At 37.2% G+C, this 20,368-nt stretch overlaps 1 pseudogene across 1 annotated transcript; it reads left to right on the forward strand.

Annotated features, from left to right (window-relative positions):
• Positions 1 to 16,452: 16,452 nt before the first annotated feature.
• Positions 16,453 to 19,676, forward strand: Gm5088 (predicted gene 5088; annotated as a pseudogene). Its single transcript, NR_002862.3, has one exon. The product of NR_002862.3 is annotated as a predicted gene 5088 (transcript).
• Positions 19,677 to 20,368: the final 692 nt, after the last annotated feature.

Raw genomic sequence — 20,368 nt, forward strand, 5'->3', positions numbered from 1 at the left:
CATTTTCAAAAATATTTGCACATCTTTTTAGTCTCTTAAAATAATTGGTATCTACTATAGCATGAGTTAAAGTTATTTTAATAGTTACTGATAACCATTAATTATGAAATATTAATTTTGTAGGAAATTAATTTAGTAAGTCTAGTTTTATCTACTCCTATAATGAACAAGTTATAGATATATTTTGTGGGAAGGATAATCTTTGTTTTTAGTTGAGTTCCAAACATGAACCCACTAGGCTTTAAAGCATATTTTCTAAGCCATAGACACACAAGTAATCTTGGCTAAAATCAGTGGTTCACAAACAACAACAAACAAAAACATGATTAACGAATGTGAGAAAATGGCTTGTGGAGAGGAAAGGGGTGGTATCAGAAATAAGGAGCAGACAAGAGGTTAGGGGCAACAGTAAGAAGAATGGAATTATTTACAGGTATGAAATTGCTCAAGAAAAAACTTAAACAACACATAGACTAATGAAAATAAAACCTTAAGGATAGTGACAGAGGAAAAAGCCCAAGTGATGAGCTCAGATTAGCCAAGCATTGATGACAAGGTAAGCTACTTCCTCACAGGCAAGATTTAAAAGTCGTTGGCTTCAAGCAAAGTATTTTGATAAAGTTTTACCATAAAAAAGAGCATAGCCTCTTTCAAAAAATAAAAAAAACTGCTTACTGAAGGAAGTGTAACTATTTCTGAATGTTTTTTTCATTAAAACATACTGAAAGCCCACACAACCATTGTGTATCAATTAAAGATAAAAACTAAAACTTTAATTCTGCAAAATTTTCGCACATGTACAATAAAAAGAAAATCAACATTAAAGCTTATATGACTCTTTGTATAATAAATAGCAAAAAAACCCATAAATTGATATGTTTTATGAAGACTCTATATTGAAAACCCAGAAAAGGATTTGATTTTAGTTTTCAGATGGACTGTGTTTTCATGCCATTTGTTTGTAGTCTTTGGATAACAGTGAAAGATGATTCACCCAGTTGTGTGCCCCATATTTATAAACCATGGCACCCTAAATAACCAGGGAGAGACTACCCTACAAAACCCAAATCCAATTTCTTAATGAACATTTACCACAAAGAAGAACAAAGGCAACAGAAAAGAGGTAACATGGGAGACCTACAGGAAAAAGAGGGTACAGAGACGACATTGCCTCTGGTTTAAAACACCAGCAAAGCCATAACTTAGCCATAGTCTAACAGATATTAACACACTAAATTGAAAATATCCAGCCCTAGAAATAGTGTTGGTCCATGTTATAGTACATATTGTATATGCATAAACATAACTCAAGTTGATGTGTTAAATTTTAACATAACAGTTCTTTATGCACATAAGATCGTAATTATCCACTCTGAAAATTCATGTGAGTTCTAGTAAAATCAACTCCAAGGAAAGGTCAAAGCAACAACTGGGAAATGTTCTTCTCTACCCATTTTTTAATCCTCCTACTGTAAATACAGATGTTTTCTCTCCTGTTTTATTACTTGAGTGCATAACCTGTTGTTAATGTTAGGATTTTAGGCATCAATTCTAGGATATTTTGCCTTTAACAAAGAATGTTCATCCTAAGCCAGGAGTAGTGGCACACGTTTTTAATTCCAGCACTCGGGAGGCAGAGGCAGGTGGATTTCTGAGTTCGAGGCCAGCCTGGTCTATAGAGTGAGTTCCAGGACAGCAAGGGCTATACAGAGAAACCCTGTCTTGAAAAAACAAAAACAAAAACAAAAACAAAAACAAAAACAAAAACAAGAATGTTTGTCCTTCTTAGCTCTATGGAAATAAATATTACCTCTGCTTTTATCAGAGTATATCAGTTACAAACATTTCTTACCAAACATTTTAAAGATGCACTCTTATTGTTTTGAGCTATGTGGCAATGAGTTTAATACAATTGTTTCCTCATGGGAGGGAGGCCCCATAGGAAGAGAGCAGTCTCAACTGATCAGAACCCCTGAGAGCCTGAGACACTAGCCACCAACCGGGCAGCATACACCAGCTTATATGAGTTCATTTGCAAGTATTACAACTGACCAATTCTTTAAAATACATATTTTACATTTTTCAGACTTAAACTTTAGATGAATTCCAGTTAATCAATCTGCATTGAAATGAATGTCATTCATTCAGATCTGTGAAGGCCATCCACTAATTTGGGTATCTTTCTCTCTTCCTTTCCATTTAACATTTTCGAGACAGGTTTTATCATTGAATCTGGAGCTTAGTGGTAGGCCTGAGTAGCTTGCCTGTGATCTGTTAGAATCTGAGTTTTTTTTTTCAATTATTTTATTTATTTACATTCCAAATGTTGCTTCCTTTCGTGGTCCCCAATATCAGAGTTCTTCACCCCATTACCCACCCACTTGCCTCTGAGAGGTTACTTCCCCACCACCACCCCCTTCACCCCCATCTCATCTCCTCTGCACCCTGACATCCCCCTACAGGCATTAAGTTTCTGCAGGCTTAGGTGCATCCTTTCCTACTGAGGTCAGGCAAGGCAGTCCTCTGCTATATATTAACACTAGTGGTGTGGTTACAGCTGTGCCCTGTATTGCCATAGTTTCTTACAATCCAATTTCATGTCCTTATACTTGTGCAAGAAGCTCTGTACACACTAAATTATCTCTCTAGCTTATAAATTCTGTTTTTTTTTGGATTTTTTGAATGAATTTCATTCTAACTATGACCGCCATACCAATTTCATGTGTTGAATGTTTAACCCCAAGTTAATCATATCATTTGTAAAAACTATGAAGGTAATTAAAACTAAATGAGTTACAATGGCAAGACTCCAATCAGTCTGAATTGCTGTTCTTTCAAGAACATAAAGAAATACAGAAAAGTGCAGAAAGAAAAATATCTTATGAGACCACAGCAAGACATCATCAACATCCAACTAGAAGCCATTCAAAGAAGCAGCTGCAGAAATTAAGCAATGTGGTGAGCTGATGATAGATCCAGTTTCCAGAATAAAAAAAAAATTCTAAAACTTAAACCATTGATTGTCATGGTGTTATGATAGGCATCACTTCTGCATATATTCATCTTTACTTTGCCTATCATGGGAAGTCAGAGCTCTGTTTCAGTGTATTAGAGAATCTTACCTGATTTTCTTACTTATTGAAGAAATTGACAGATGCTATAAAGCTCAGCATTCTCTTTAACTTAGAATAATCAAATACTGGAGTGTGTGAGTAAATGGGAAATGCACTGCACAGCATGTTCCTGTAAACTTGTGTAGGGAAGGTGAATAAATAAAAAGAGGAAAGACAAACATATACCCAGGAAAGCTGGGGTCAGATGACCTGGGTATATTATCAGAGGGTAGCACCAACTCTTAGAACAATAGTAGACATTTAGGTGATTTTTATTGTATACAACAGAGGTAATGGAGGGATTTAAGCTCATCCCAGTAGGGGGTCTCATACGGACAGCAATCTCATACTGTAATCATCTGAGTGGGGAAAGTTGCAGATGCTGATTTCAAAGAAAAGAAAAGAAAAACTGGTCAATTCTTTCTAAGCACTCACACTTCTACCATAGAAAGGTGGGCATTTTTCAGTCTGTTCCTGAGGGAAAAGCTTTGCCAATTATTCATGAGTCTGAGGCCTTGGTCTTAGGATAGCTGTGCCCATGTTTCCAATCCACATTCATTCAGGATTTCATTTACTCTTTATAACATTTACTTAGGGATTCAAAAGCTTACTATGATCACCTAAAGTAATTTTATTTGGCCCCAAAGCCTGAGGTTCTTACGTAGAATAATTATATAGATAGAACAAGTCTTAAGAAGGATTATTTACCATATGTGTATGTTGCATTTCTTTGATATGCATGTGTGTAAGCATATTTATATCTCTTAGTGTGCTTGTTTCTGTGTCAGTCTGTCTCTCTTTCTCTCTCTCTCTCTCTCTCTCTCTCTCTCTCTGTGTGTGTGTGTGTGTATGAGAGAGAGACAGAGAGAGAGAGAGAGAGAGAGAGAGAGGGAGAGGGAGAGAGAGAGAGAGAGAGAGAGAGACCTGTGTCATGGCAGCACACACATAGATAACAATAGACAAACCACACTTAGGTATTGGTTGTGATGCTGGAATCCCATCCTAAGCTTCCTGAGATTCTTCTGTCTGCCAGGTTATACATCTTCAAACACAAGCCTCAATGTTTTTGTAGCAAGTGCTCTGTGTACTGTATCATACCCTAGGACCAAGCTGTGCTATTTTAATGAGAAAATTTCAAACGGTATATGTCTCTGCTAAGACAACACTGTGAATCCAACAACGCATGAAGTTCTGAGGATGCATTCTTGTTTTGCTACCCTCTACCATATTATCTGAGAATGGCATTGCTTTCTATCAGAGTTAGATTATTTCATGTTGTGATTGTTAACATTTATATCTCCATTTAATAGAATTCTTTTATTGAATGAAGAGTTCAGTAAACTAACAAAATTGGATCTAATCTGTAAGGAGACTTTCAATTAAGCGTTCTTTTTTGCCGAATGAGAAAACAGCTGTAACCATACACCATCTATTAGAAAAAAAATAAGTAAAATAAAAATCAACATTTGCATTGTGTATAATTTTTAAAACTTAATTTGTCAACTTATTATTTATTTATGTTTTATGTGACAAGCTTTTAACAAATGGTCAATAAATGTAACTTGGATATAAAAGCTGTCTTACTTCAAATTTGTGGGACCCAATGAATATAGATAACAAACTGCAATATTTGTAATATTTGTAACATTTGTCTAATAAAGGATTTAAAATCAATAAATTTCAGTCTTTCTTAACACTATCAGTAGAATAACTCTAAATTTGATATGGAACATATTCATTTGGTAATGATTTTCACTTTTTTTTAATTGTCCGTGGTAGAATTAAGAGCCTCATATCTATTGGCTAAGTACTCTACTACCAATCTAAATGTTGAGCCCTGTGAATAATATTTAACAAATTTCCAAATACACTCATTTTAAAATAATAAAATATAAATGTTGAAGAAAGAACCTATCTGAAAGTCATATTTAATAGATAAAGCTGGTTTCAGATGTTGGTTGCAAATTATTTTTGCTTATGAAAGATACTACATTGTAAATAATAAGTTAAAGAAAAAATGTAAAATTAACTTTCAATAAATTATGTTAACTAATTTCTTTAACAAACCTAGAAGTCCTATATTTTGAAATATATGAAGAAATTAATGCATTTTATGTTGTACATCTTCAAATCATAATATTTTCAAAGTAAAATAACAAGCTAAAGGAATTGATGTTCAATTTGATAACTTCCAGTGTTATCCAGTTAATTGATTTAACCTTTCTTTTCATTCTATTGCATTTTCGGGTTTTATACTCTATTTGATTGGTACCAATTTGAAGTATGTTTCTTTAATTTTGGTATTTTACTTAAGGGTTAATTTGAAAATTATAGTGTTTAAACAAATAGCTGATATTATCAGTCTCTAAAAATTTGTTCAGTAATTAATTCGTTTATTATTATTTAATATTAATAATATTATTATTCTAGATAGTTCTAAAACTTAAATTTATACTCATAAAGTATTTTAAAGTACTATTGACATAGAAAGTTATACATCTATAAGTACATGGAGGCAAAAATCATTTAGAGAGAATTTATAATAATGAAATAAAAGAATATATTTCCCAATTGAATCATTTTTCTTTATAGCATATTGTGCATAATTACTTCCAATATAAATTTATCTATCATTCATCATTTAAAAATAATAAGAAAACAAGAATAATCTCAATATTGGTTTGTCATTATTCCTATCTATTGTTCTTAGGAGATTATATTTACAAACAGTTTTATCTGAGAATAATCATAATTTGTAATTTGGAGATCATTTCCTTATTTCTAATGGAATTTATGTTCCTGATGCCATCAAAATGAAAGCAAACAATTTGAGAGTAAGCACTATACTTTCTATGGGGATATAAAATATATGTTTATAGACATATTACTATATTGATAATTTTATAAAAATTATTTATTGTGTCAACTTGAAACAAACTTAAGCATTTTGAGGGAGAAAGAATCACCATTGAGAAATTGCCTCATTAGATTGTCCTAAGGAAATGTACGTGAGGCATTTTCCTGACTGCGGGTTAATATTGAAGTGCACTGCTAATTATAGGCTGTTATAGCCCTGGGTCAGTGGATTTTATAACATGCTAAGGTGAGCCAGCAGGCAAACAAAACAGTAGGTAGCATTGCTATGTGCTGATTCAGATAGTGTTTCAGTTCCTGCATTGGCTTTCTCTGATTTTGGAATACAACCTGAAAGGCAAATACAGAGTTTTCTATCCCAACTTACATTTTGGCATAGTTTCTACCACAAAAGTAGCTGAATTAGTTACCATAGAATAGATTTCTACTTTGATTTTATGACATACATTAAAGAAGAAATCTTAATATCTATAATTTACATTTCAGAAAGTAAAACCTATACATCTGTCTTCATGAATGTCTTCTTATGTCTACATAATTACATACAAGAGACTAAGACCAGATTTTCACAAACAAATTTGCAATAAAGAGTAAAGATCCTCATAAGTATATATTTAGTAGGTATTAATAAGTACATAAATACATATTATAGTAAAGAATAAAGAAATATTTCCATGATCACTTTAATTTCAAATTTGAAGTCGTCTAAATTTAGGGTTGGCCCTCTAAAATCAATAATTTAGCATATCTTAGATTAGAAATGGTGTGCATTGAAACAGTATGTGAGAAAAATGATAAGACGAATGGGTAAAATTATCTGGGAAGTTTTTGTGGCTTCAATGAAATATGTCCTGAAAGGTTCTTATATTTGACATGTAGGCTGCTAGTGTCACTATGGTTTGAGAGGTCAAGACTTACTGGAGGAAAGAAATCACTGAGAGTAGTTTGGGAATTATATATAATCACTTCACTCCCTACTCTTTGTCTTTGCTACCTGTTGTATTTGTAAATGTAACCATTCAACATCCTAGCCTAAATCAAGAGTGTATTAATTCCCTAGCTCTTTGTAGTAGCTTTGCTAACAGGGATCTTGATCTCCTGTTCCGACCACTGGTCCACAATGTTGATGACATGGAGTAAGTAAACAATTTTAGATTTGGAAGTATGTGGTAGACGAGAAATTCCCTTCCAAGATGAATGGTAAATTGTTAATTCTAGCCTCTAATGCTAGAGGGGCAAAGAAACACATGCTTATTGAGCTATTCATGTTTAGATAGTTCATTCTGATTATGTGACTTTTATTTTCCTTTGGATCACATACCAACTGACTCAAATTTATGCTAGAATTGTATGGAATCCAGAACAGGAGAAGACTCTGAAATTATATCAAGTGATATTCAAGCTGCTAGAAATTGGATGGATATTGAGACCTGACAGAAAAAATGTTATTCAAGGTGCCAATGTTAGATATAGATGGCAAATAGTTCCATTCGAATATCCATATTGATGAAATAGAGGGAAGAATGTTTAAGATTTTAGAGCATATCCCTACAATATTATTTATATAATTATTTTATTTTTAAGAAATAATACTTTTCCTGACAGTTAGCCTTCACAGAAAATGAGTGTTTGATAATGTTTCATCAAGTAAACACATGCCGGGAGCTACCTGTAATGAATAGACTGTTTTTGTCACTAATGATAATTCAGTTGGTATGTGCATGCCAAAAATTAACCATCAAATATGACTTGAACTAAGAAGATTCTGCAGTTTTATAAGAAATCAAGCTAATATGTCTAGTCACTATTCTTGTTACTATACATTCTGTTTCCCAACTTGTATCTATGAACTATCCAGTTAGATTATGTGACTTAAAAAAATAAGAAAAGAAAACTAGGGCTAAAACATATCTCATTGAGTTTGATACAAAGAAGAAATATTTAATCCTTTTCAAAGTCCTGAGGGAAAAAAAATTGGAAATATATTATGTCCTTAAGTAATTTAAGTTTCCAGATGAAAAATATCAACCATTAAAAAAAGAATTGCCTTATATAAAAACAAAAGCATTATTGTGACAAAATATTCCAAAACTAGATTTAAAATATCCCATATGAGCTTCATTGAAAATGAAATTGTATGTGTTCTTGTCTTAGTTACTATTCTATTGCTATGATAAAAGTTAACTTATAAAAGAAAATGTTTAATTTACACTCATGCTTTCAGAGTTAGAGTCTGCTTGCGTAATTCTAACCCAGCAATATGACTGCTTTGGCAAGGGATCACATCCAAATTAGGATGAATCTGGAATTCAGATTCACCACACAACTTTGTTAACTCTGGCTGGAACTCAAAACTTTTATCCTTCTGGTTGGAATACAGACACACCTTTAGTAAAAACCTATGATGCCAAAAAAAAAAAAATGATATCAAGTAAGAAATCAAAGAAAGATTTGACAAAATAAGTCAGAGATAGTATACATTCAACATTCATGAGAACAGCACTAGAAAGTTGCTTCTTCTTTTTTATTGAATATTTTCTTTATTTACATTTCAAATCTTATCCCCTTTACCGGTTCCCCCATCCTGAAATCCCCTTCCCCATTCCTCATCCCCCTGTAACTATGAGGATGTTCCCCCACCCATCCACCCAGTCCCCCTCCATGGCCTGGAATTCCCCTACACTTGGGCATCCAGCATTCACAGGATCAAGGGCCTCTCCTCCCATTGATGCCCAACAAGGCAGTGCTCAGATTCATATGCAATTGGAGCCATGTGTCCCACCATGTGTATTCCTTGGTTGGAGGTTTAGTCCCTCAGAGCTCTGGAGGGTCTGGTGGGTTGATAAATATTGTTCTTCCTATGGGATTGTAAACCCTTCAGCTCCTTCAGTCCTTTCTCTAACTCCTCCATTGGAGACCCCATCGGAGACCCTATACACAGTCCAATGGTTGGCTCTGAGCATCTGCTACTATATTTGTCAGGCTCTGGCAGACCCTCTCAGGAGACAGCTATATCAGACTCCTGTCATCATGGACTTCTTGACATCCACAATAATGTCAGGGTTTAGTGTCTGTATATGCAATGTATCCTCGGGTGGGACAGTCTCTGGATGGCTTCTCTTCCATCTCTGATCTATATTTTGTCTCTGTATTTGCTCCCATGAGTATTTCATTACCCTTTCTAAGAAGGACAGAAACACCCACACTTTGGTCTTTCATTTTCTTGAGCTTCATGTGAACTGAAAATTGTATCTTGGATATTCTAAGCTTCTGGGCTAATACTCACTTATCAGTGAGTGCATATCATGTGTGTTCTTTTGTGATTGGGTTACCTCACTCTAGCTGATATTTTATAGTTCCATCCATTTGCCTAAAAATTTCAAGAATCCATTGTTTTTAATAGCGGAGTAGTATTCCATGTGTAAATGTACCACATTATCTGTATCCATTCCTCTGTTGAGGAACATCTGGATTCTTCCCAGCTTCTGGCTATTATAAATAAGGCTACTATGAAGATAGTGGAGCATCTGTCCTTATTAGATGTTGGAATATCTTCTGGGTATATGCCCAGGAGTGGTATTGCTGGGTCCTCGGGTAGTACATTGCTCAATTTTCTGAGGAACCACCCAACTGATTTCCAGAGTGCTTGTGCCAGATTGCAATCCCACCAACAATGGAGGAGTGTTCTTTCCACATCCTGGTCAGTATCTGCTGTCACTTGAGTTTTTGATCTTTAGCATTCTGACTAGTGTGAGGTAGAATCTCAGGGTTATTTTGATTTGTATTTCCCTGATGACTAAGTATCTTGAACATTTCTTTAGGTACTTTTCAGCCATTCAGGATACCTCAGTTTACAATACTTTCTTTAGCTCTATACCACATTTTTTAGCTTCTTTGGAGTCCAACTTTCTGAGTTCTTTGTAAAAATTGAGTATTTTCTCTATTGGATATAGTGTTGGTAAAGATCTTTTCCCAATTTGTTAGTTGCTGTTTTGTCCTGTTGACACTGTTCATTGTCTTACAAAAGTTTTGCAATTTTATGAGGTCCTATTTGTCAATTCTTGTCTTTAGAGCATAAGCCATTGGTTTTCTGTTCAGGAAATTTTCCATGTGTCCATGTGTTGGAGGCTCTTCCCTACTTTCTCCTCTATTAGTTTCAGTGTATCTGGTTTTATGTGGAGGTTCTTGATTCACTTGGAGATAAGGATGGATCTATTTACATTCTTCCCAATGGTGACCTCCAGTTGAACCAGTACCATTTGTTGAAAGGGATGTCTTTTATCCATTGGATGGTTTTAACTCCTTTGTCAAAAATCAAGTGACTATAGGTGTGTGGGTTCATTTCTCGGTCTTCAATTCTCTTCCACTGATCTTCCTGCCTGTCTCTGTACCAATACCATACAGTTTTTATCACTATTACTCTGTAATATAGCTTGAGTTTAGGGATGGTGATTCCCCCAGAAGTTCTTTTATATTTAAGAATAGGGCCAAAAAGGGGGAGTGGGGGGGTAGGGGCTTGGGGGATGGGTATGGGGGACTTTTGGGATAGCATTGAAATGTAAACGAGGAAAATAACTAATAAAAAATTAAAGACTGTGGACACTATGCCCCTCCTTAGATTTGGGAACAAAACACCCATGGAAGGAGTTACAGAGACGGAGTTTGGAGCTGAGATGAAAGGATGGACCATGTAGAGACTGCCATATCCAGGGATCCACCCCATAATCAGCATCCAAACGCTGACACCATTGCATAAACTAGCAAGATTTTATTGAAAGGACGCAGATGTAGCTGTCTCTTGTGAGACTATGCCGGGGCCCAGCAAACACAGAAGTGGATGCTCACAGTCAGCTAATGGATGGATCATAGGGCTCCCAATGGAGGAGCTAGAGAAAGTAGCCAAGGAGCTAAAGGGATCTGCAACCCTATAGGTGGAACAACATTATGAGCTAACCAGTACCCCGGAGCTCTTGACTCTAGCTGCATATATATCAAAAGATGGCCTAGTTGGCCATCACTGGAAAGAGAGGCCCATTGGACTTGCAAACTTTATATGCCCCAGTACAGGGGAACACCAGGGCCAAAAAGGGGGAGTGGGTGGGCAGGGGAGTGGGGGTGGGTGGATATGGGGGACTTTTGGTATAGCATTGGAAATGTAAATGAGTTAAATACCTAATAAAAAATGGAAAAAAAATTAAATTAAAAAAAAGAATAGTTTCTCTATCCCAGATTTTTTGCTATTACAAATGAATTTGCAAATTGCTTTTTCTAACTCTATGAAGCATTGAATTGTAATTTTGATGTGGATTGCATTGAATCTGCAGATTGCTTTCAGCAAGATGGCCATTTTTACTATATTAATTCTGGCAATCCATGAGAATGGGAAATCTTTGCATCTTCTGAGATATTCTTCAATTCCTTTCTTCAGAGAAATGGAGTTCTTGTCATACAGATCTTTTACTTGCTTGGTTAGATTCACACCAAGGTATGTAATATTATTTGTGACTAGTGTGAATGGTTTCATTTCCCTAATTTCTTTCTTAGTCTGTTTATGCTTCAAGTAGAGGTAGTCTACAATTTGTTTGAGTTTATTATATATCTGGCCACTTTGTTGAAGTTGCTTATCCGCTATAGGAGTTCTCTGGTGTAATTTTTGTGGTTCTTTATGTATACTAGCATATAACTTTCAAATAGTGAATTTTTGACTTCTTCTTTTTCCGATTTGCATCCCTTTGAACTCCTTTTGTTGCCAAATTACTCTAGCTAGATCTTCAAGTACTAAATTGAATAGATAGGGAGAGAACGGGCAGCCTTGACTAGTTCCTGATTTTAGTGGGATTATTTCAAGTTTTCTCCATTTAGTTTGATGTTGGCTACTGGTTTGCTATATATTGCTTTTAATGTTTAGGTATTCACCTTAAATTCCTGATCTTTCCAAGACTTTTAACATGAAGGGATGTAGAATTTTGTTAAATTCTTTTTCAGTATCTAATGAGATGATCATGTGATTTTTTGAGTTTGATTTTGTGATGAATTATGTAAATAGAGTTCTGTATATTGAACCATCTCTGCATTCCTGAGATGAAGCATACTTGGTCATGGTGATTGATAGTTTTGATACATTCTTGAATTTGGTTTTCCAGAATTTTATTGAGTACTTTTGCATCAATGTTCATAAGAGAAATTGATTTGAATTACTCTTTCTTTTTGGGATCTTTGTGTCCTTTAGGTAGAAGTGTAATTGTGGGTTTGTAGAATTAACTGGGTAGCGGCCTTCCATTTTTATTTTGTCAAATAGTATGTAGGGTATTGGTATAAGGACTTCACTGAAAGTCTGTTAGAATTCTGCAATAAAACAATCTGGTCCTGGGAATTTTTTTGGTTGGGAGACTCTTAATTATTGTTTCCATTTCTTTAGTGTTATGGGACTGTTTATATGTTTTTATCTCATCCTGATTTAACTTTAGTACCTGGTATCTCTCTAGAAAAATTTCCATTTCATCCAGATTTTCGAATTAGGTTGAGTACAGGCTAATGTAGTAGATTCTAATGATTTTTTTTTAAATTTCCTAGTTTTCTGTTGTTATGTTTCCCTTTTCATTGTTGATTTTATTAATTTGGATACTGTCTCTGTATCTACTGGTTGGTCTGCCTAAGGATTTATCTGTCTTGTTGATTTTCTCAAAGAACCATCTCCTGGGTTTGCTGATTCTTGTATAGTTCTTTTTGTTTAGACTTGGTTTATTTCAGCCCTGAGTTTGATTATTTCCTGCCATCTACTCTCCTTTTGTGTTAAGATATTATTGTAAATTCCATTTTCTGAGGCAGATACATATATCACCAGTATTTCATTATACATATCAGCATTTTGTCCAAAGAACTGCCATAAAACCATGACCTATGATATTCTGGATGTTGATTGACCATTTAATTTGTTCTCTATGTAGCATGCTTATTAGATCCATGTTCAATTTAAAAGCTAGTAATATTGACAAGCAGATACAACTTCTAAGGATATTGTATGTAAATTTTACACTAATAATATTCCACAAAACTGAAATGTCTCCGATTTTGGCACATTAAACAAAAATTATTTTATTTATAAATTATTCATTGAAGATGTTTGTCTCCTGTTGGAGAAATCCTAGTAGTCCAACTTTGGATGTATCAGAATTTTATCAACACTTTCCTAATTCCAGTTAGAGAATGTAGAACTTTTATTACATTACTGAGATTTTTATATATGACACCCATGGCATAATATATAGATATTGAATTAATCAAAATATTATTTTTAAGTAAAGAAGGTTGAAGTTTGGATATGAGGGTCTCCTGTAGCAGCCTATATCCAAGTTTGGTGGTATAAGTCTTGTCCTTGTTAAGTGAAGGCAGGAAAATGAGAAGATTAAGAGTATCCTTGGATATCCAGTAATACAGAGGCAAGAAAGTTTTATGTGTGCCCAAGCCTAAAGGAAGAAAAAAGAAAAATAATTATTAAACTGATTGTGTATGGTTAATTACAAACACTATTTCTAAAGACAAGTTATTGCAAGGATTAATACATTTTCCTCAGGGCTCATATCACCATTTCAATTGATTAGTCTTTCTTCTCTTTATATTTTCTTCTTTATAAAGAAGAAATTATATTACCATATTATAAGTATAAATGTAACCACATTCATAGCTGAAGATACATAAAGGCTTATATTTTAAAAAAGCATTCTGCAAAATATTAAAATTTTTCAGTGCCAAAGAAGAAGAAATTGAAAAAAAAGGGAATACACTCTCAAAAAGAATAAAGAGAATTAGATTATATGAGAATAACATTGGAATCATTAAGAAAGAGAAAGAGAGAATAAGTGAGGTGAGGGAGGTGTCCGGGGATCTGGCTAAATAAAACTAATTGTGGCACAAAGGAAAGGTACAAGTTATAGAAATAATTCCTTTATAAGAATATATGCATATATCAAAACGAATCAAAATGTAAGAACTGGCAATGATATAGTAAATAAAATTGTAAATAAGTGTGTAATGACTCTTTAACATTACAAAAATAATTTAAAATTCCAGTTAAATAGACAAGGGTAAAACATAGTGAGAATAACTTTAGGCTGTTCTGCAACATTAAATGTCATAAGACAAGGGCTCATTATTTGAATTTTGTGGGAAAAAAAGGCTGTGCCCTCTATGACAATATCTGTCAGACGATCTGTGACAAATGAGACAGAGAAGGGCATTGGACATGAAATGAGTCTGAAATAAGGATGGCTTTACTGTTGCTGTAATCTCTATAGAAAAAATGATAGGAATATCAAAATCAAATTTGCTAACAATGTAAAAATAATACATATATATATATATATATATATATAAATTAACAGAGAACGTCAATGACTCTAGAAAATTTAAATAAACTCTATGTAAGTAGTGATAGCTAAAAACAAGGCAATTGGGTTATAATTTAATAAGAACTAGTTTCTTACATGTGAATTATTTTGTCTCTTATCATACCATATTAAGCTTGCAATCAAGTCAGAAGTTGGCATCCAAGGAATGATTTGAAATGTTACTAAGTCAATTTATAAAAAGGAAATATTTGTCACAATGTACATTTAGATTTTGTTATTTTTGAGTCATCTCATAAACTTTGCTATTATAAAATAAACTGCAGAGTAGCAAGTAATTAAATCTGAGTCTCCAAATGCTTGTTGGATTTTACCCCAAAGACTACACTTTTCTATTTTGAGGACATTTAAGATATTTAAATACTAACATTATGATGTATTGACTACCTTGTTTATCATTTCCCCCTAATTCCTTTTGCCAAAATGCATAATATTAAACAATTTATGTTTCACCACTAATTTAGAGAAACAGCACTAAAGATGTCTGTGAAAGCAACTTGAAACATTATTTTAACTTTGTATGTCTAGTTTCATTGAAGTTATGAAACTTGAGGTAATAACACTGTCCTCAAACTTCATGGACGATAAGGAATATGTTAGTGCCACACACAAGAAACTCCCCTGCAGTTGTTGGTCAGGGGAACCCAAGAAACTCCCAGCACAAAATAAAATATCCTTTGCTTTCCTCCCAAAACTTGAAGGGAAGTCCCTTCTGCTGAGGACACTACATATCTTTGATCCAGGTCTTAGAGGAATCGAATTAGAAATGACCAGATAGCTTCCTCCCTGAGTACTAGCTGTCATAGAGTAGGACTGTGTTATGTCAAATTTCCAAGAGGAGATGGTTAATTTACTGGATCTACTCTGCATTCCACTTGCAGCCTACACCAATGATCAAAAACCGTCTACCTGTGCCACCCTGCATTTCCTTCCTTTTTCTCCAGGGCAACCAGGACCATTGCGCACCAAGCTGGACTAGAGGAAGGGAAGCCTAACCAGGTAGGTGGATCTCTTGCAAGATCTTGGTCCATACTCTGTGCTTGGGCAAGAAGAACACCTAAGGAAAGCTTTGAAGAACTTACCATTACTGCAGGGTGGGGGCTGAGGGGGGAGAGGGGTATTTGTGGCCCTGCAGAGGTGTCATGGTCTCTGGTGCGAGTTTTATGTGGCTGTGTATTATTAGCTAGGGCAGGGGTGTTGAAAGATGTTTCATCTACATAATTCAGGGATGTATGGTCCCAGAAAAAAGTTATAAAGTCAAACAAAGGATAAAACCTGATAAATGTCAGGGTAATAAATTCTTACTAGGGCTGATGGTGGGTAAACTGGACTTATGGTACCAGGTTGGGAGCAGGAATGTAGTCAACTCCTGCCATGCTCTTGTTTGAGGTATCTGGGGCCCATAATCTTGGGCTAATAGAATAGAATTTTTACCTCACATTATACACTTATAATATGAGATAATTTAGTTGTTGCTGGTATGAGTATTCTCATATAGTGAAGAAATAACCAGCCCTTTCTGATATATAACTGACATTTGCACTTTCTTACATCTTTACAGCTTCTACAACTTCTAACTACATTCTAAATACAAAATTTTACCCACACTAGTGTTACTTTTACCCCATCCAAATAAGCTTCCTTTGCCATGCAATATGCTTGTTGCAAAAATCTACAACTAATCAATTTGTAGATAATAACTTACCGTGATTTTTCCAAATCCATTTTCTTTATCCTTCACAGAATCCTTACAACTAAAGCTCTAAAACCATTCTGAAAGTATCGTCCATAGTATTACAAGAGACTGAAGGTTAGGGTATTTCCTGTAAGATGATACATTGTATATATAACAGGAAAGCAACATCAAAGGATCTACATGCAATGATAAACAGTTAAAGAAGTGTCATCAATTTAAAGTCAACTGAAAGGAAGGACACATGAAGACTAGTTAGTGGGGGAAGAGAGAAGGATGAAATGATGAAATGCAGTATTCATTGATGAATTTACCAATGCACAGGTATATAAAAATAAATATATATTCAGGAACTCTATTTTTTTTTTTATGGAGATTTTATTTCCTTTATTTGAGAAACTTAAGTCTTGGGTACATCAAAACCAATTTCTGGGATGAGGGAAAAAAAAAACCAGAACCCATAATAGAAAAAAAAAGTTATCATCTGGGTCACAACAGAACCCAGAGAATATATTCTTATAATTGAAAAAATTATAGGTGCTTCATAATTGACCTTCTGATACAAAATGACCTATTGAATTTGCAACTTGGTTCTTGGTGTGGAGGTCCACAGACAAACTAGGATGTCTTCAGACCTTAGCTGGATGCCATGAGGGGTTATTTGGCTTTCGACTCTTTTTTTCTTGTCTAAGAGGTAGCAGCAGCAACAGTGCCCACCTTCTGGGCAGCTTCTTTCTTGGCATGGTGAGCCTGCAGGACTGCCACCGCTTCATCTACCTTGGAGCGGAGGGACTCGGGGGACTCCAGCATGTGCAGCAGCTCAGAGTTGTCGATTTCCAGCAGCATCCCGGTGATTTTCCCAGCCAGGTTTGAATGCATTGTTTGGATAAGCGGGAACAGACGCTCCCCCAGCATCTGCTTCTGCTCCTGAGGGGGCGCTGCAGCAAGCATGGAGGCAGTCAGGGGCTCCTGACCCTGGACGTGGACTGCAGGCTGGGGGGCCTGCAGCGGCTGGATGGCAGGGTGTGGGCTGCGGACACTGGAGGCGTACTTGTATGGAGCCACAGCCCTGGGAGCGGCGGCAGCAACTGCGGCCCGAGGTGCAAGGTTTGGCACGGCTCCAGACTGGCAGCTGTCAGTCAGCCCTTGCTGGGCGGCACCAGCCCCACCAAAGTCCATAGCCAAGCGGTCCGGGCACTCAGACCCAGTTGGAGCCAGATGTCGAAGAGCTGGACGAGGCCCAGACTGCCGCAGGGCACTTGGCATTCCTTGGAAGCCTTGAGGTCTCCCGCCTTGCTGCCAGCGTGGATTAGGCCTCATCTGTGCTAACTGGTTAGGCGTGTAATATGGGGGTCTTCCCTGAGCCTGCGGAACTGCAGGCACAAAATAGCCACCAGCTGCAGGCTGGAACTGATTTAAGATGGCACTGGCAGGGAGTGCTCTCATCCCCGCCACACGCTGCATGTACTGGTTAGTCAGGTGAGCCTTCCGCTCTTCCTTCCTCTGGGCCAGGGCGACGTACAGAGGCTTGGAGCCCACAATGCGTCCATTCATCTCGGTGACAGCTTTGGTCGCCTCTTCAGGAGAGGAGAAACAGACAAAGCCAAACCCTTTGCTTCTCCCATCTTCTAGCATCACCTTCGCACTGGTGATTGATCCAAAGGGAGAAAACTCTTTCCTTAATTTCTCATCATCAATGGTGTCATCCAAGTTCTTAATGTAGAGATTCACCCCCTGGTACCGGCTAATCCTCTCCTGCTTGAGCTGCTCAAACTTCCGCTTTAGCTCAGCCTGCCTTTCTACCTTTTTCTGTGCACGGCCTACAAATATGGCTTTCCCGCTCATTTCCTTTCCATTCATTTCTTCCACAGCCTTATTGGCATCCTCGTGTTTCTCGTAACTTACAAAGCCAAAGCCTTTGGACTTCCCACTGGAGTCTCTCATCACCTTGACACTTAGGGTCTTACCAAACTGGCTGAAGAGCTCTTTCAGATTCCCATCATCCACCTCTTCTCCAAAGTTTTTGATATAAACATTGGTGAATTCCTTGGCCTTGGCTCCAAGCTCCGCTTCCCGCTCTTTGCGAGACTTGAATCTACCCACGAACACTTTACGGTCATTGAGAAGCATGCCATTCATCTTCTCGATGGCCTTGTCGGCGGCCTCTTGGGTCTCGAAGTGAACAAAAGCATAGCCCTTAGAGCCGTTCTCATCACAGACCACCTTACAGGACAAGATGTTTCCAAAGGCAGAGAAAGTGTCATACAGTGCCTTGTTGTCTATGGATTTGTCCAGGTTCTTGATGAAGACATTCCCAACCCCAGATTTTCTCAACGAGGGATCCCTCTGCGACCACATGATGCGGATCGGCTTTCCCTTCATCACGTCGAAGTTCATGGTGTCCAAGGCCCTCTCAGCGTCAGCTGGCTGCTGGAAGTTGACGTAGGCATAACCCAGAGAGCGCCGGGTGATCATATCGCGACAGACCCGGATGGACAGCACAGGCCCCGCAGGGCTAAACTTTTCATACAGCATGGCTTCGGTGACGTCCGAGTGCAAATCGCCCACGTATAAGGAGGCCATGGGGTAGCTGCTGGCTGCAGCATTCATCTCCCCACCCCCCACGACCCCGAGCCCCGCCAGGAGGACTTCTAACAAGGCCTACTGCAGGACAAAAGGGGCTCCGAGGAGCTATGGCACGCGCCGCAGCGCACAGGTGGCACCAGCGACACCGGAGAAGGCTGGAGCAGGGAGGCTCCGAGCCGGGACCCGTGTGCCGGACGACTTGCACGGGACTGCAAAAGCCCCAAGACAAAAGGCTCTCAAAAACAATATGGCCCGCTCCTGGAGTTTGTACTCTCCAGCTGTCCTGGCTTGAGGCTTAAAAAATAAAAATTAAAGTAGGAAATCCCCTCGTAAAAGGGGCAAAAAATTTTCAAGAGGCAATCAGATGCTGCGCTCACGGCCGCCTTGGGAACACGCGTTTCGTGATAAATATAGGCCCCGGACTCCCGGCGGTTTACAGTTACAGCAGCCCGGGAAGGGGGAAACCAAATCTTTGCGGGTGCCGGCGAAGGGCAGTGCGGACACGTGGTGCGGCCAGCCGGGACGCGGGGCTGCCACGCGGCGCAGAGGCGTGCAGGGGCGGGCCGGGCCGAGGGGGATGGCTCACCACCGGACGGACAGACAGACGCTGACGGACAGGCAGGCCGGAAGCTGTGAAAGTCACTTCCCCACGGGCTCCCAGCACAAGTCGCTGTCTGGTTCTTTTTCTTCTTTTTTTCCCTTTTGCTTTTTTTTTTTTTTTCCTCTTCTTTTCTTTTCTTTTTTTTTTTTAAGGTTTTTGAGGCTTTTGTATTTTTTTTAAGCTTTTTCTTTTTTCTGCTTCAGGCTTGCTGAGCCCAAACGCAACACTGACGGCTGCGACCCGGGGCGGAGAGAGCCAGGAACTCTATTACTATCAATTTCAAATGACATCTAAAAACTTGAACATGTAAAATTAGCCTTTATCATTATACTATTCATTGGAAAAACAGACTTACAAAAAAAACTGATGTAAATTTTGTGTAAAATAAAATTGCTTTTGAGATCATACTAACAGGATTAATGCCAATCACATTACAGCTATTTCAAAAATTAAATGACACATTTCTAGGTAAATAATATACATTGCATTTTACTTAGATATAAACAGAAGCAAACATAGGCTATATGGAATACCATGTTATTTCTTAAAGTTTGAATAATGTGCAAGTTGCTATTTATATCTTAAAATTGGAAATACATGTTGGCTTAGTTTAGGTTTTATTGCTGTGAAGTAACACCCTGACTAATGCAACTCTTACAAAGGAAAAACACTGAATTTGGGGCTGGTGACAGTTTACGACATTAAATCCTTTATAACCATTGTGGGAAGCAAGGCAGCATGCAAGTAGACATAGTACCAGGGAAGGAGTTTGAAGTTTCTATATCTTGATCTAAAGACAAGACTACAGAGGGATTTTTATCCAGCAACAAAGCTGCTCTGGTAAGGGGTCACACTTGAAGACCTAGGACTGTGTGATCCTATAGGAATGCAGATATGTCATACAGTTTTAATCAATCTGGTTGCAATACAGACATGCCATTTGTACGCACGTGCAACCATGTAAGTAAGGTTGGACACAGGAATGTTTGAACATGATATCTAATTGAGTAGTAGATAAAGTTACAAGTCAGAGAAAGATTTGACAGAATGAATCAGAGATAGGATACATTTGCCTCTAACGAGAGCATCACAGGAG

Source organism: Mus musculus, chromosome 14 (genome assembly GCF_000001635.26).
Source record: "Mus musculus strain C57BL/6J chromosome 14, GRCm38.p6 C57BL/6J".
Lineage (NCBI taxonomy): Eukaryota > Metazoa > Chordata > Mammalia > Rodentia > Muridae > Mus > Mus musculus.